Consider the following 15584-nt stretch of genomic DNA (forward strand, 5'->3'; position numbering starts at 1 on the left):
CGGTGGCGGGTGCGGGAGGAGGGGGTCGACACGCGACGCAACCCTTTAGCGGCTGTTAACTCTATTTAATTTAACAATCCTTTAACGGGATGAGAGGGCGCGGGGGCGCGGGGGCGCGGGGGCGCGGGGGGCGCGGAGTCGCGTGCCGCCGATATAGTAAGCAATAGCGCATGCGTATGCGGGCTTCGGCGCTCGTTACTTATACGCTTTAATAATTTATCCGCTTCCAAATAAACATTATAAATTACTTTAATCACATGTAATGGTGGGTCAGACGTCGCATACGACCAGTGATGGTGTGAGCGGGCTGCCCAGCTCGGTGCGGGCGCGGCGCTGGTCCGCGCGGGTGCGGACTGCGCGGCCGAGGGGAGCGAGCCCTGCCCGGGGCCGCCGACATCAAAGCGCACGTCTGTTTACATTATTACATACACCCGACTGATTTGCAATTAAAAAAACTACAAATGGAAAGAGATGTCTCTCCATTCTTAGGACGCAAGGCACGTCTTATTTTATAATATATATTAGTTCTATTTTAAAGTATTACTTACATTATTTAAGGTTACTTGTAACGTGGCAGATTTCATTTTAGTAGGTACTGTAGCTGCTTACAATTATGTTTCGCAGCACCACAGGCCGTCCTTAGCTGACTGTGCTTCTTCATCGGACTTCGAACCTGATGCTTGTCGATAATGACACTAAAATTAATTATTACTCAGGTAAAACTTGATGATTAAGTAATAGTATTCGCGAATTTATTCCACACAGGAGCGTTTCTTAATGCCTTGCCTTTTCATGAAAACATTGTAAGTCGAGTAGGTATGATATGAATTACAGTTTTTTTTTTAAAACGACTCTCACTTAAATGATTCCTTACTGTTTCCATCATATCGTACACTAGGTGTGCCTGCGACTTCGTCAACGTGGAATGTAACAAAAATTTCGCTTTATTTTTCTAATTTAATAGATTTAAAAAATCTAAATGCCCTCGTTTTTAAATGTAACATTATGTGAATCAAAATTGGTCCAGCCGTTTTTTATTAATTACATTGTCATCAGGTTTGAAGCTACCCTGAAAATTTCAGTCTGCTATCTTATCAGGAAGTGCCTCAAAATTGAGTTACAAAAATACAACCGGAACGACAAATAAACATACAAACAAGAAGTGCGTGTATAAAAACTTGGGAAAATAAAACTGTATTCCTAAACATTATTTTGTAACTGTCAAGTCCAAGTGAAGTGATTTGATGAACGAAATCTTCGGTGAACGCTTTAGAGGTGGGCTGTGACAGAACTTGCCTTTAGTAACATCAAATTAACTGTAACTCAAATAATAATTTAGCTAATTAAAGGATTTAAAATTACAAATAGTGTATGGAATACATCCTCGAGACTGGTTAAAATACCTACATCTGGAAGGTCCCAATCCGTTATTATTTGATTTTTGGCTGTATGAGATGATACCTTTGCTACCATACGAGAAGAAAAAGATTTGTTTCCATTAGTTAGTTTACAATTTGAAAGTTTGTGTTAAGTGTGGTGTTGTGTTAATATTAATTATTATTTCATAAAAATTCGTTGTACGTGCTATGATTAAGAGTTTAAGTGCCCTTTGGTGACTTTCTGGTGAATTTACTAACAATGTGATATTCAATCAATGTTTATTATAGAAAACATGAACACTGCTTAACAGATTGTTGACAAACGGCTGCAGCGAGGTGAGTGAGTTTAAGTACAGTTGTAGGGTTTGTGAGTATTCAATATGTTATTGCTATACGTTGAGGGATTCTTTTCTAGATGCTAGAGAGTAGAGGTTATGCGGCATAGGCGGCTATCACGGTTGGTTTGTGGGTGGGTGAACTGAACAATAAGAAAGTATTCCATTGCTGAACGTTAATCAACGTTACCGTGTTTATAGGTACGTAAATAATATATAAAACAACTTTTACAGAAATTTATTAAAATTGTTATTTAAAATCATCAGTCAATTCACATTCAGAAGGTTTCAATGTTGTATTAAAGCATGGCGCTAAAATATTTTCATAAAACATTTTCATTGCTCTTACGGGTGTATTGTTTAAATTTTGCTGGCAGTTAAAAATAAATTCTGTGTATGTGTAGTGGTGTTTAAAATGCAAACCTCTTTGTCCAACCCATAAAAAAAGAAACAGTAAATGTTTGTATCCTCATGACGGAGCTTGTCCACGTGAGATGACGACTAGCAGTAAAAACTCGCACAGCTTTATAATATATGAAAAACAATATTTTGCCCTCATTTTACTGGGATGCATCATCGGAAAGGACTGGGCTATCGAAATAACCTAATAGCCTAAAAGTATTCAACAAACGTAAGTGATAGACTCATTCCATTCCTAACCAGGGTTAAGGGTTATACCTTATGACCTCAGGAAGAGCGTATCGCGTTTATCAGACTTTATTAAACCGGAATGTCCTGATTAATATTACAAATGCTGCAGCGCTATCTGTCTGTTACGCTATCACGCCAAAACCACCGATTTGGAATATATTTGTACACATATGTTTTAAAGCCTGTGATAAGACTTGGGCTACTTTTGCAATGAAACGAAAGAAGTTGCTTCCAATTTTCCAAATGAAAAAAAAAACGACTCCGCGGAGGTAATTTTGTATGAACAAGGAAAAAACAAATATTGCATCCATAGCGACTGTCAATATGCTGTTGCTATTAAATTTGACGAATATAAATATTTCTGTTATTTTATGAAGGATCGATTGTTGCAGAGTTATTTGTATTCTCCCGTTCATCATGAGGATATTTGAAATCTGTTTTGTTTTCGCTAGTTGTACGTGACCCCAGCCCCGCCCGGGTCCAGCCCCGGCCGGCTGGTCTCCACGTCCTCGCGTCACTCCTCACGTCTGCTCGTGTTCGTCCATGACTCTCACGTAAGTACCGGTCTCATGTCTAGTTGCAGATGGTTAGCGCTGTTTACATAACTGAGCGAGCGTTTACAAATACTATTAACTTTTTTTATATTGTGCGGCTCGTTAAAAGTGAAATGTTATCCTTTCACAATAATATGTAGCACAGCCGCGCACGTGTGCGGGCAGGGCGCGGGGCCCGCGCGGGGAGCGGGGCCGGGCTGGTGGCTGCTGCGCGCGCGCATAATGCAACCCTTCGCTATTGTGTCGCGGGTCACCCTTCACCGTTTCACTTTTCACGTGGCGCGGAACAGATTGCGGCCGTTTTTTATGGAGTTTCCGTTAGCGGGTCGGGGGGCGGCGCGGGGCGCGGGGCGGGCCGCGGGGCGTTTTTTACCGCGGCCCGCCCCGCCTCGTTTGCATACGGCCCTCCGCCTCCCGCCGGCACTCCGAGCCCGGCGCCGCCAGCACTAGCTACACAAGTGACCTGATGTTGTTCACTCACTCCGACTCGCTGATCCCGCTCGTACATGGCCTGGTCCCCGAGGTGTCGCTTTATGCTTTACAATGCCTCAATAATTTTGATTAAGGCTGCTTTATGAAATCTCTACCAGCTGGAAATTTTTAATTCAGTCAAAATCAAATATAGATAGCAGATTGAATATGCATGTTACAAGTAGTGAGGAATACTGGTACCTAATGTATGAGGCTATTCCGATAAATATGCAGAACGAATGCTAATGTTTTGCTAGTTTTTACCATTTTACTATTTTTACATAAAACATTATATTGTATAAATTGTGCTGTATATACATTTATTTTTAAAAGAGTAACTTATAGAGTTTCTTGCCGGTTCTTCTCCATAAGAATGACACTTTGGAACCGTGCAACTAGAGCCATTACTGTAACGTTTTGAGAGAGCCTGTTAAACGGCCTACTTGAAATAAAAAACGTTTGATTTTGAGTGTACGAGCGCTCCAAAAATGCAACGACCTGTAAGTAACAAACACTAAACTTGTATTTGGTACAAAACTATTCGAGGTTTATTCGATAAATTAATAGTTAAACTTCAGACGACACAGGGTATTAACATGACTTTTGAAATTTGACAAAAACTACGAGTGCGTCACGTAACTTCCGATCAACTCTAGATATGGTCAAAATAAACAAAAAATAAGTTATAACAAAACCAAAATATGCATCAAGCTGGCGGAGACGTTGAGTTCATCAGTTTAAATAAGTTGTGGAAAGACCCCTTCGAATATATTTGTCAAAAAATACCCAAGACAAAAGGGATATCCTTTTGTCTATTTTTGGTATTTTTTGACAAATTTCGTTGTTTTTTCATTTTTATTTGAACCCGTAAATGTTATAACAAATTTAGTTCAGACAACAGTTGCAGAGCATGCGTCTCTCATCCGCCTCACCATTAGTGACATGTCGCGGTTTTCACAATAAATAGTTCTCATTTGAGATGAGGCACTTAATCCAGCCCATGCAGTGTGCTGGTCTCCTGCAGCAGCGGACAGAAAAACGTGTACAGTATGACAGTTATCTATCACAATGTGTTGACAACGCACAAGACCACAGCGGGGGTGCGGGGTCCGGGAGCGCGGAGGCAGTGACGACAGCGCCGAACCAGACGGCCAGTACGAGTTCACTCACCGACGCGGTGACATTTCACGCGTCAAATAAATCAAAAATGTAATACAAGGCAAAAATGTAATACAAGGCAATAATAAAGACATTTTTGCAGTTTACTCGTTTTAACTTAATAACGTAGTAAACATTTGTTTTTTTTTTTTTTTTTTTTTTTTTTTTTTTTTTTTTTGCAAAAATAATGTTGACAACGCACAAGACCACAGCGGGGGTGCGGGGTCCGGGAGCGCGGAGGCAGTCACGACAGCGCCGAACCAGACGGCCAGTACGAGTTCACTCACCGACGCGGTGACATTTCACGCGTCAAATAAATCAAAAATGTAATACAAGGCAAAAATGTAATACAAGGCAATAATAAAGACATTTTTGCAGTTTACTCGTTTTAACTTAATAACGTAGTAAACATTTGGTGACCCCGACGTGATCGCGAAGATATATCCGAGAAATCGACGAGTATTGTATCGTCGCGACGAAACGACGTCTCTGTTCGCTTGGCGGCCATTGCACCGCAAGCGCGACGGGCAGTTATTGTGACGGTGTACAATATACCTGCGATCGCTGCATTGGAGCTCGTTCAAGGAAGTAGCCATTTTTTTCCTTATAATTCAAATTAAAATTCGTAAAATTTATTTTATAATTCCGAGTTCAACTTGCCTCGCTTTGCATGCGAATATAATGGTTTTGCACACAGATTTCAGGCTTGTCTGCACGTATTGTCTGTCTGCAAATATACCTTATATGTGTTATGGTTCTGCTCGATAATTCTTAGGAATTAGTTGAGTCATTTATCATACATAACCTGCATTCGTAGTCATATTGCTCGCTAGCTTGGGTTTGTTTAAGCATCTATATACAGCTAGTGACAGCGTTAGCTATTCGAATTGCAGGCGGTTGCTTTGAATAATAAGGATATACGCACGAATGCGCTAAGCAGTTAGTTTAAAGGCATATGCCGACTATTTCAGCTGCCGGCACTGCGACAGCCACCAGAATCTACGAGCCACGAGACGGATCAGCCTGTCCGGTGCACAAGTACGCTGAGCTTCGCTACGTCATCGCGGCGCCGGGATCAGCTGGCGGGCAGTTTGCGGTCGTTGACCCGCTTTACATAGCTATAGCGGTGTGCACGGTTTGGCTTTTTTCATATTGCTGTGTTCTGCATAACGCGTTATTCGCTAGAAGTTACGTTAGGGTATTTAACTTATAACTATGGCAGACGATTTAAAGGCTTTAATTCATATTCGCGGTACGATTAAAGCGAGAATTACTACTTTTTCAAAATACTTGAATAATGTTCAAGTTATTGACCTTAAGGTCGTTAGTAAAATTCAAGTTGACGAACTTCAGTTGAAGTTAACTAGACTTCAATCGTTATTATCGCAATTTGACGAGGTTCAGGGCAATATAGAATCATTATCTTCCGATCCTGAACAACAGGTCAGCGAGAGAGAAGTAATAGAAGACAAATTTTGTTCATTAATTGCTCAAGCGCAGGACTATATTCAACGTTATTCGAAGGCGCATAAGGAGAATGAAAATAACTTTGAAGATAATAATTCTACCAAGTCGTCCAAATTATTCAATAATGTAAAATTGCCAACCATAGATTTGCCTCATTTCGATGGAGATGCATTAAAGTGGTTGGAATACCGCGATACGTTTAATTCATTAATAAATGAGAATGAGTGTATTCCCGACATAAATAAGTTCCATTATTTACGTTCGTCGTTGGAAGGGGGCGCCACTGTCGTTATTAAATCAATTTCCTTTTCGGCTCAAAACTATAAGGTAGCTTGGGAGCTTCTTTGCAACAGGTATAATAATACTAGACTTTTGATTAATAATCATTTAAAAGCGTTATTTTCGTTTCAATCTCTTGCAAAGGAATCTCACAAAGCATTGCGTTATATGATTGATTATTTCACTCGAAATTTACGAGCTCTTAGTACTTTAAATGAACCAACTGATGCGTGGGATACGTTGATTATTTTTATGATGACAAGTAAACTAGATGGCGCCACATGTCGCAAATGGGAAGAGCACAGGAATTCTCTGTATGAGTCGCCTACTCTTAATGATTTTTATACATTTCTACGTAATCGTGCGGATGTTTTGGAAACTGTAGAATTCAATAAGGTTGATACTTCTAAGTTTGAAAAAACTTCTCACGGCAAAGAACATAAAGTCACTAAATCTTTTGTTGCGTCAAATGAAAAGAAAGGTAGTAAGTCATGTGTTATATGTAATAAAGATCACTTCTTGCATGAGTGTGACAAGTTTAAAAATATGAGCCTGGAAACGAGATCGAGTGAAGTAGCCAGATTTAAACTGTGCTCGAACTGTCTCCGGCCAGGCCATCGTTCCACTCGCTGCTTTAAGAAGGGTTGTCAGCACTGTAATTCAAAGCATAATACACTATTACATGCACTGTCAGATAAAAATAATGAGTTCAGTAATTTACCAGGTAGCTCTCAAGGTGACAGTGACAATAAAAATGTGTCCCTGTCTGCCGTAATGCCTTGCCAAGTGTTACTGTGTACTGCTCAATTAGAAATCTTAGAACCAAAATCGAAGAAGTCTTATACCGTTAAAGCGCTTCTAGATAGCGGGAGTCAATCATCTTTTGTATCAGAAACTCTAATAAGAAAATTGAGTTTGCCTGTCTCTGAGATTACTCCTATAAATATATTGGGTATTAACAAAAATGTAAATGCAACTGCACAGAAATGTAACTTTAGAATTAATTCTCGAATTAATTCGTTTCAGTTGACAGTGTCATGTCTTGTTATACCACAAATTACAGGTAAATTGCCTGGTGTTGAAATAAACACTTCGAAGCTAAATTTACCTGCTGATATTGAGCTGGCTGACCCGAGTTTCTTCAGTCCCTCCGATATTCATGTCTTACTGGGGGTAGATGTGTTCTGGGAGATCGTGCATGGTCGTCAGATAAGACTCGGGCGAAATAAGCCTACTCTTCAGGAATCTAAGTTAGGCTGGTTGATTTCCGGCCCGACTGGTAGGAGTTCTGGACCACATATTAAAGCTTGTCATTTTTCACAAAATATTGAAGCTTCGTTGTCTAGATTTTGGGACATTGAGGAACTACCTCCAGTCAAAAAATATTTCTCAAAGGTAGAACATTTCTGTGAAGGTCATTTTCTTGAAAATACAAAACGTACTAAAGAAGGCCGTTTCTCAGTAAAAATTCCTTTGAGTGAGTCACCTGAAGGGTCTTTGGGTGATTCTTATAATATAGCTAAACGTCGTTTCTTTACTATAGAGAAAAAACTTAATAAATCAACACTTCTTAAGGAAGAGTATAAGAATTTCATTCATGAATATGAACGGTTGGGTCATTTATCACCCATCAATCGTCCTGTCTTTGGTTATTATCTGCCGCATCATGCTGTGATACGTGAACATAGTGAGACAACACGTTTGCGCGTAGTTTTCGATGCGTCGTGTAAAACTACCAGTGGCAAGTCTTTTAATGACATTCAGCTCGTAGGGCCGGTGGTGCAGGATGATTTATTTTCAATTCTGTTGCGCTTCCGGCAAAATGCGTTTGTCGTTACTGGTGACATTGAGAAAATGTACCGGCAAATTGAAGTGGATGAATCACAGCGACACTTGCAGTTAATAGTTTGGAGGGACAATGTAGATCAGCCACTAAAGGTTCTGCAACTGAATACAATAACTTATGGAACAGCCTCGGCTCCATTCCTAAGTACGCGATGTTTGCTAAAGTTGGCAGAAGAATGTAATAACCCGGATGTCGCGAATATTATTCAACACGATTTTTATGTAGATGACTTGAATACGGGTTCAAATTCTCGGAAGGAGTTACAGCAGAACTTGAAAGAAGTGATCTGTAAACTTTCGGAAGCTTGCTTGCCGTTGCGCAAATTTCGTACTAATGTACCGGAAATTTTCGATGATATTCCAATAACTAATCAAAGCCAGGATTTCTGTAAAGAATCTACGGTCTTAGGGTTAAAATGGTCTCCTCAAACTGATACTCTACGGTTTTGTTCCACACTTGAGAGTGTTCCAAAGGTGACCAAACGGAATATTCTGTCGACTTCGTCAAAATTATTTGATCCTCTTGGACTTTTGTCGGCCACTATAATCATTCCTAAAATGTTGATTCAGAAATTGTGGTTGCTAAAAAACGGCTGGGATGATCCTATTCCAAATAATATTTCTAACGAATGGCAGGAGTTTCTATCAAATCTGCATTTTTTATCAACTTTAGAGGTTCCTAGGCACGTTGTTGGTGAGGCTCCAATCAATATAGAAATACATTGTTTTTCAGATGCTTCGCAAGCAGCTTACGGTGCATGTTTATATCTTAGGTCTGTCAATAAGATAGGAAACGTTACAGTGCATCTTTTCTGTGCCAAGGCAAAGGTAGCCCCGTTGAAGCCAGAGCTAACAATACCTCGGCTGGAGCTAATGGGCGCTTTATTGGGAGCTCGCCTACTTACTAAGGTTATGCAGTCGTTACGTCTTAAAGGTTTCGATATTTCTCGTTGTATGCTGTGGACTGACTCGACTATAGTTTTAGGATGGATTAATTCAGAGCCAAAGACACTAAAAACTTTCGTGTGTAACCGTATAGGGGAGATTCGTGAACTTACCTCGAAATATGAGTGGCGGCATGTACCTACGAAGGACAATCCAGCTGACCTTGCGTCTCGAGGAGTTCAACCGCAACACCTAATAGGAAATAAATTGTGGTGGAATGGTGCGCCTTTTTTGACACAACCTGAGGAAGAATGGCCAGTACATAAGGTGTTACATACGATACTACCTGAAACAAAGGTTAGTCTGACTGTACAAAGCGAAGATAATTCTAGTTTCAATTTGTTTCTTACTTGTTCTAACCTTTATAAAATGCAAAGAGTTTTGGCGTACATATTACGGTTTAAAGAAAATTGTAAATCCAAAACAAATAGAATTAAAGGCAATTTAACAGTTAGTGAATTAAGGACGTCATTATCTATGTTGGGCAAGATGTCACAACGAGAATCGTTTAAAAACGAAATCCAATCTTTAGAGAAAATGGGATGTATTAATCGTAAATCGAGAATTTCGTCTTTAAATCCGTTTCTAGACGACAATAAGGTCTTACGTGTAGGAGGTCGCATTCAAAGGGCACTTGTATCCTATAGTAAGAAACATCCGATTATTATTGATTCCAAACATGCGTTTACGAAGCTTTTATTTAAGCATGAACACCTACGTCTTTTACACTGTGGACAAACACAATTATTGTCACTAATTCGCGAAGAATTTTGGCCCATCGGAGGTAGAGTTCTAGCAACACAAACTATACATAATTGTGTTCCGTGTACCAGGTTAAAGGGTAAAAATGTACAACCAATAATGGGTAACTTACCTATCTCGCGTGTCAATCCGGCTCCTCCATTTGAGACGTGTGGCACCGACTTCGCCGGTCCCTTTCTAATTTCAAGTCGCAAGGGTCGTGTGCGAAAACAAGTAAATGTTACTTGTGTATTTTAGTTTGTTTTGCCACTAAAGCAGTGCATTTAGAGGTTGTAAGCGAATTGAGTACTAACGCATTCATTCTATGTTTACGTCGATTTATCTCTAGACGCGGTAAGCCACAAACAATACATTGCGATAATGGCAAAAATTTCGTAGGAGCGAATAACGAGTTAGGCAGAATGCTGCGGTCCGCCAACGGCTCCGTCACTGATTTCGGTGTCCGTGAGGGCATAGATTTTAAATTTAAATTTTGCCTTGTATTACATTTTTGATTTATTTGACGCGTGAAATGTCACCGCGTCGGTGAGTGAACTCGTACTGGCCGTCTGGTTCGGCGCTGTCGTGACTGCCTCCGCGCTCCCGGACCCCGCACCCCCGCTGTGGTCTTGTGCGTTGTCAACATACTCCCCCCCCTTGGAAGCTGAGGTTCCAAGGAGCTCACGGGAATCTCCGGTGGGCAGAACGCAGACCTTTGTCAAAGCTCTTTTGATGATGCCCTTTGACGTAGCAATGTCAACAACTCTGCAGATTCCGTCAGGTCCATTGTATATTTTGGTTATGCGCCCCAGGAGCCATTTCATCGGCGGTAATTGATCATCCTTGACTACGACCATGTCTCCAATTCTTACATTGCCCCCACAGGATCGATGCCATTTAACTCGCTGCTGAAGTTCAGACAAGAATTCTTTTGACCATCGAGACCAGAAGTGTTGTCTCATTCGCTCCAGTTGCTAGTACATAAGGTGTTACATACGATACTACCTGAAACAAAGGTTAGTCTGACTGTACAAAGCGAAGATAATTCTAGTTTCAATTTGTTTCTTACTTGTTCTAACCTTTATAAAATGCAAAGAGTTTTGGCGTACATATTACGGTTTAAAGAAAATTGTAAATCCAAAACAAATAGAATTAAAGGCAATTTAACAGTTAGTGAATTAAGGACGTCATTATCTATGTTGGGCAAGATGTCACAACGAGAATCGTTTAAAGACGAAATTCTCGATTTACGATTAATACATCCCATTTTCTCTAAAGATTGGATTTCGTTTTTAAACGATTCTCGTTGTGACATCTTGCCCAACATAGATAATGACGTCCTTAATTCACTAACTGTTAAATTGCCTTTAATTCTATTTGTTTTGGATTTACAATTTTCTTTAAACCGTAATATGTACGCCAAAACTCTTTGCATTTTATAAAGGTTAGAACAAGTAAGAAACAAATTGAAACTAGAATTATCTTCGCTTTGTACAGTCAGACTAACCTTTGTTTCAGGTAGTATCGTATGTAACACCTTATGTACTGGCCATTCTTCCTCAGGTTGTGTCAAAAAAGGCGCACCATTCCACCACAATTTATTTCCTATTAGGTGTTGCGGTTGAACTCCTCGAGACGCAAGGTCAGCTGGATTGTCCTTCGTAGGTACATGCCGCCACTCATATTTCGAGGTAAGTTCACGAATCTCCCCTATGCGGTTACACACGAAAGTTTTTAGTGTCTTTGGCTCTGAATTAATCCATCCTAAAACTATAGTCGAGTCAGTCCACAGCATACAACGAGAAATATCGAAACCTTTAAGACGTAACGACTGCATAACCTTAGTAAGTAGGCGAGCTCCCAATAAAGCGCCCATTAGCTCCAGCCGAGGTATTGTTAGCTCTGGCTTCAACGGGGCTACCTTTGCCTTGGCACAGAAAAGATGCACTGTAACGTTTCCTATCTTATTGACAGACCTAAGATATAAACATGCACCGTAAGCTGCTTGCGAAGCATCTGAAAAACAATGTATTTCTATATTGATTGGAGCCTCACCAACAACGTGCCTAGGAACCTCTAAAGTTGATAAAAAATGCAGATTTGATAGAAACTCCTGCCATTCGTTAGAAATATTATTTGGAATAGGATCATCCCAGCCGTTTTTTAGCAACCACAATTTCTGAATCAACATTTTAGGAATGATTATAGTGGCCGACAAAAGTCCAAGAGGATCAAATAATTTTGACGAAGTCGACAAAATATTCCGTTTGGTCACCTTTGGAACACTCTCAAGTGTGGAACAAAACCGTAGAGTATCAGTTTGAGGAGACCATTTTAACCCTAAGACCGTAGATTCTTTACAGAAATCCTGGCTTTGATTAGTTATTGGAATATCATCGAAAATTTCCGGTACATTAGTACGAAATTTGCGCAACGGCAAGCAAGCTTCCGAAAGTTTACAGATCACTTCTTTCAAGTTCTGCTGTAACTCCTTCCGAGAATTTGAACCCGTATTCAAGTCGTCTACATAAAAATCGTGTTGAATAATATTCGCGACATCCGGGTTATTACATTCTTCTGCCAATTTTAGCAAACATCGCGTACTTAGGAATGGAGCCGAGGCTGTTCCATAAGTTATTGTATTCAGTTGCAGAACCTTTAGTGGCTGATCTACATTGTCCCTCCAAACTATTAACTGCAAGTGTCGCTGTGATTCATCCACTTCAATTTGCCGGTACATTTTCTCAATGTCACCAGTAACGACAAACGCATTTTGCCGGAAGCGCAACAGAATTGAAAATAAATCATCCTGCACCACCGGCCCTACGAGCTGAATGTCATTAAAAGACTTGCCACTGGTAGTTTTACACGACGCATCGAAAACTACGCGCAAACGTGTTGTCTCACTATGTTCACGTATCACAGCATGATGCGGCAGATAATAACCAAAGACAGGACGATTGATGGGTGATAAATGACCCAACCGTTCATATTCATGAATGAAATTCTTATACTCTTCCTTAAGAAGTGTTGATTTATTAAGTTTTTTCTCTATAGTAAAGAAACGACGTTTAGCTATATTATAAGAATCACCCAAAGACCCTTCAGGTGACTCACTCAAAGGAATTTTTACTGAGAAACGGCCTTCTTTAGTACGTTTTGTATTTTCAAGAAAATGACCTTCACAGAAATGTTCTACCTTTGAGAAATATTTTTTAACTGGAGGTAGTTCCTCAATGTCCCAAAATCTAGACAACGAAGCTTCAATATTTTGTGAAAAATGACAAGCTTTAATATGTGGTCCAGAACTCCTACCAGTCGGGCCGGAAATCAACCAGCCTAACTTAGATTCCTGAAGAGTAGGCTTATTTCGCCCGAGTCTTATCTGACGACCATGCACGATCTCCCAGAACACATCTACCCCCAGTAAGACATGAATATCGGAGGGACTGAAGAAACTCGGGTCAGCCAGCTCAATATCAGCAGGTAAATTTAGCTTCGAAGCGTTTATTTCAACACCAGGCAATTTACCTGTAATTTGTGGTATAACAAGACATGACACTGTCAACTGAAACGAATTAATTCGAGAATTAATTCTAAAGTTACATTTCTGTGCAGTTGCATTTACATTTTTGTTAATACCCAATATATTTATAGGAGTAATCTCAGAGACAGGCAAACTCAATTTTCTTATTAGAGTTTCTGATACAAAAGATGATTGACTCCCGCTATCTAGTAGCGCCTTAACGGTATAAGACTTCTTCGATTTTGGTTCTAAGATTTCTAATTGAGCAGTACACAATAACACTTGGCAAGGCATTACGGCAGACAGAGACACATTTTTATTGTCACTGTCACCTTGAGAGCTACCTGGTAAATTACTGAACTCATTATTTTTATCTGACAGTGCATGTAATAGTGTATTATGCTTTGAATTACAGTGCTGACAACCCTTCTTAAAGCAGCGAGTGGAACGATGGCCTGGCCGGAGACAGTTCGAGCACAGTTTAAATCTGGCTACTTCACTCGATCTCGTTTCCAGGCTCATATTTTTAAACTTGTCACACTCATGCAAGAAGTGATCTTTATTACATATAACACATGACTTACTACCTTTCTTTTCATTTGACGCAACAAAAGATTTAGTGACTTTATGTTCTTTGCCGTGAGAAGTTTTTTCAAACTTAGAAGTATCAACCTTATTGAATTCTACAGTTTCCAAAACATCCGCACGATTACGTAGAAATGTATAAAAATCATTAAGAGTAGGCGACTCATACAGAGAATTCCTGTGCTCTTCCCATTTGCGACATGTGGCGCCATCTAGTTTACTTGTCATCATAAAAATAATCAACGTATCCCACGCATCAGTTGGTTCATTTAAAGTACTAAGAGCTCGTAAATTTCGAGTGAAATAATCAATCATATAACGCAATGCTTTGTGAGATTCCTTTGCAAGAGATTGAAACGAAAATAACGCTTTTAAATGATTATTAATCAAAAGTCTAGTATTATTATACCTGTTGCAAAGAAGCTCCCAAGCTACCTTATAGTTTTGAGCCGAAAAGGAAATTGATTTAATAACGACAGTGGCGCCCCCTTCCAACGACGAACGTAAATAATGGAACTTATTTATGTCGGGAATACACTCATTCTCATTTATTAATGAATTAAACGTATCGCGGTATTCCAACCACTTTAATGCATCTCCATCGAAATGAGGCAAATCTATAGTTGGCAATTTTACATTATTGAATAATTTGGACGACTTGGTAGAATTATTATCTTCAAAGTTATTTTCATTCTCCTTATGCGCCTTCGAATAACGTTGAATATAGTCCTGCGCTTGAGCAATTAATGAACAAAATTTGTCTTCTATTACTTCTCTCTCGCTGACCTGTTGTTCAGGATCGGAAGATAATGATTCTATATTGCCCTGAACCTCGTCAAATTGCGATAATAACGATTGAAGTCTAGTTAACTTCAACTGAAGTTCGTCAACTTGAATTTTACTAACGACCTTAAGGTCAATAACTTGAACATTATTCAAGTATTTTGAAAAAGTAGTAATTCTCGCTTTAATCGTACCGCGAATATGAATTAAAGCCTTTAAATCGTCTGCCATAGTTATAAGTTAAATACCCTAACGTAACTTCTAGCGAATAACGCGTTATGCAGAACACAGCAATATGAAAAAAGCCAAACCGTGCACACCGCTATAGCTATGTAAAGCGGGTCAACGACCGCAAACTGCCCGCCAGCTGATCCCGGCGCCGCGATGACGTAGCGAAGCTCAGCGTACTTGTGCACCGGACAGGCTGATCCGTCTCGTGGCTCGTAGATTCTGGTGGCTGTCGCAGTGCCGGCAGCTGAAATAGTCGGCATATGCCTTTAAACTAACTGCTTAGCGCATTCGTGCGTATATCCTTATTATTCAAAGCAACCGTCTGCAATCCGAATAGCTAACGCTGTCACTAGCTGTATATAGATGCATAAACAAACCCAAGCTAGCGAGCAATATGACTACGAATGCAGGTTATGTATGATAAATGACTCAACTAATTCCTAAGAATTATCGAGCAGAACCATAACACATATAAGGTATATTTGCAGACAGACAATACGTGCAGACAAGCCTGAAATCTGTGTGCAAAACCATTATATTCGCATGCAAAGCGAGGCAAGTTGAACTCGGAATTATAAAATAAATTTTACGAATTTTAATTTGAATTATAAGGAAAAAAATGGCTACTTCCTTG

The 15584-nt window shown here is 39.8% G+C and overlaps 1 protein-coding gene and 1 long non-coding RNA gene across 5 annotated transcripts in view; one reads left to right on the top strand and one right to left on the bottom strand.

The window, feature by feature from the left end:
- Window positions 1–15584, bottom strand: part of LOC113497823 (protein nubbin-like) — a 57839-nt gene that overhangs the window by 11186 nt on the left and 31069 nt on the right. The window lies entirely within an intron of this gene.
- The window catches only part of LOC113497824, a 31694-nt gene continuing 17225 nt past the window's right edge, over window positions 1116–15584 (top strand). The window contains exons 1-2 of the long non-coding RNA XR_003400931.1: window positions 1116–1715; window positions 2818–2919. This is a non-coding gene — a long non-coding RNA (uncharacterized LOC113497824). The remainder of the gene's footprint in view (window positions 1716–2817; window positions 2920–15584) is intronic.

Source organism: Trichoplusia ni, chromosome 9 (genome assembly GCF_003590095.1).
Source record: "Trichoplusia ni isolate ovarian cell line Hi5 chromosome 9, tn1, whole genome shotgun sequence".
In the NCBI taxonomy this organism is placed as follows: Eukaryota; Metazoa; Arthropoda; class Insecta; order Lepidoptera; family Noctuidae; genus Trichoplusia; species Trichoplusia ni.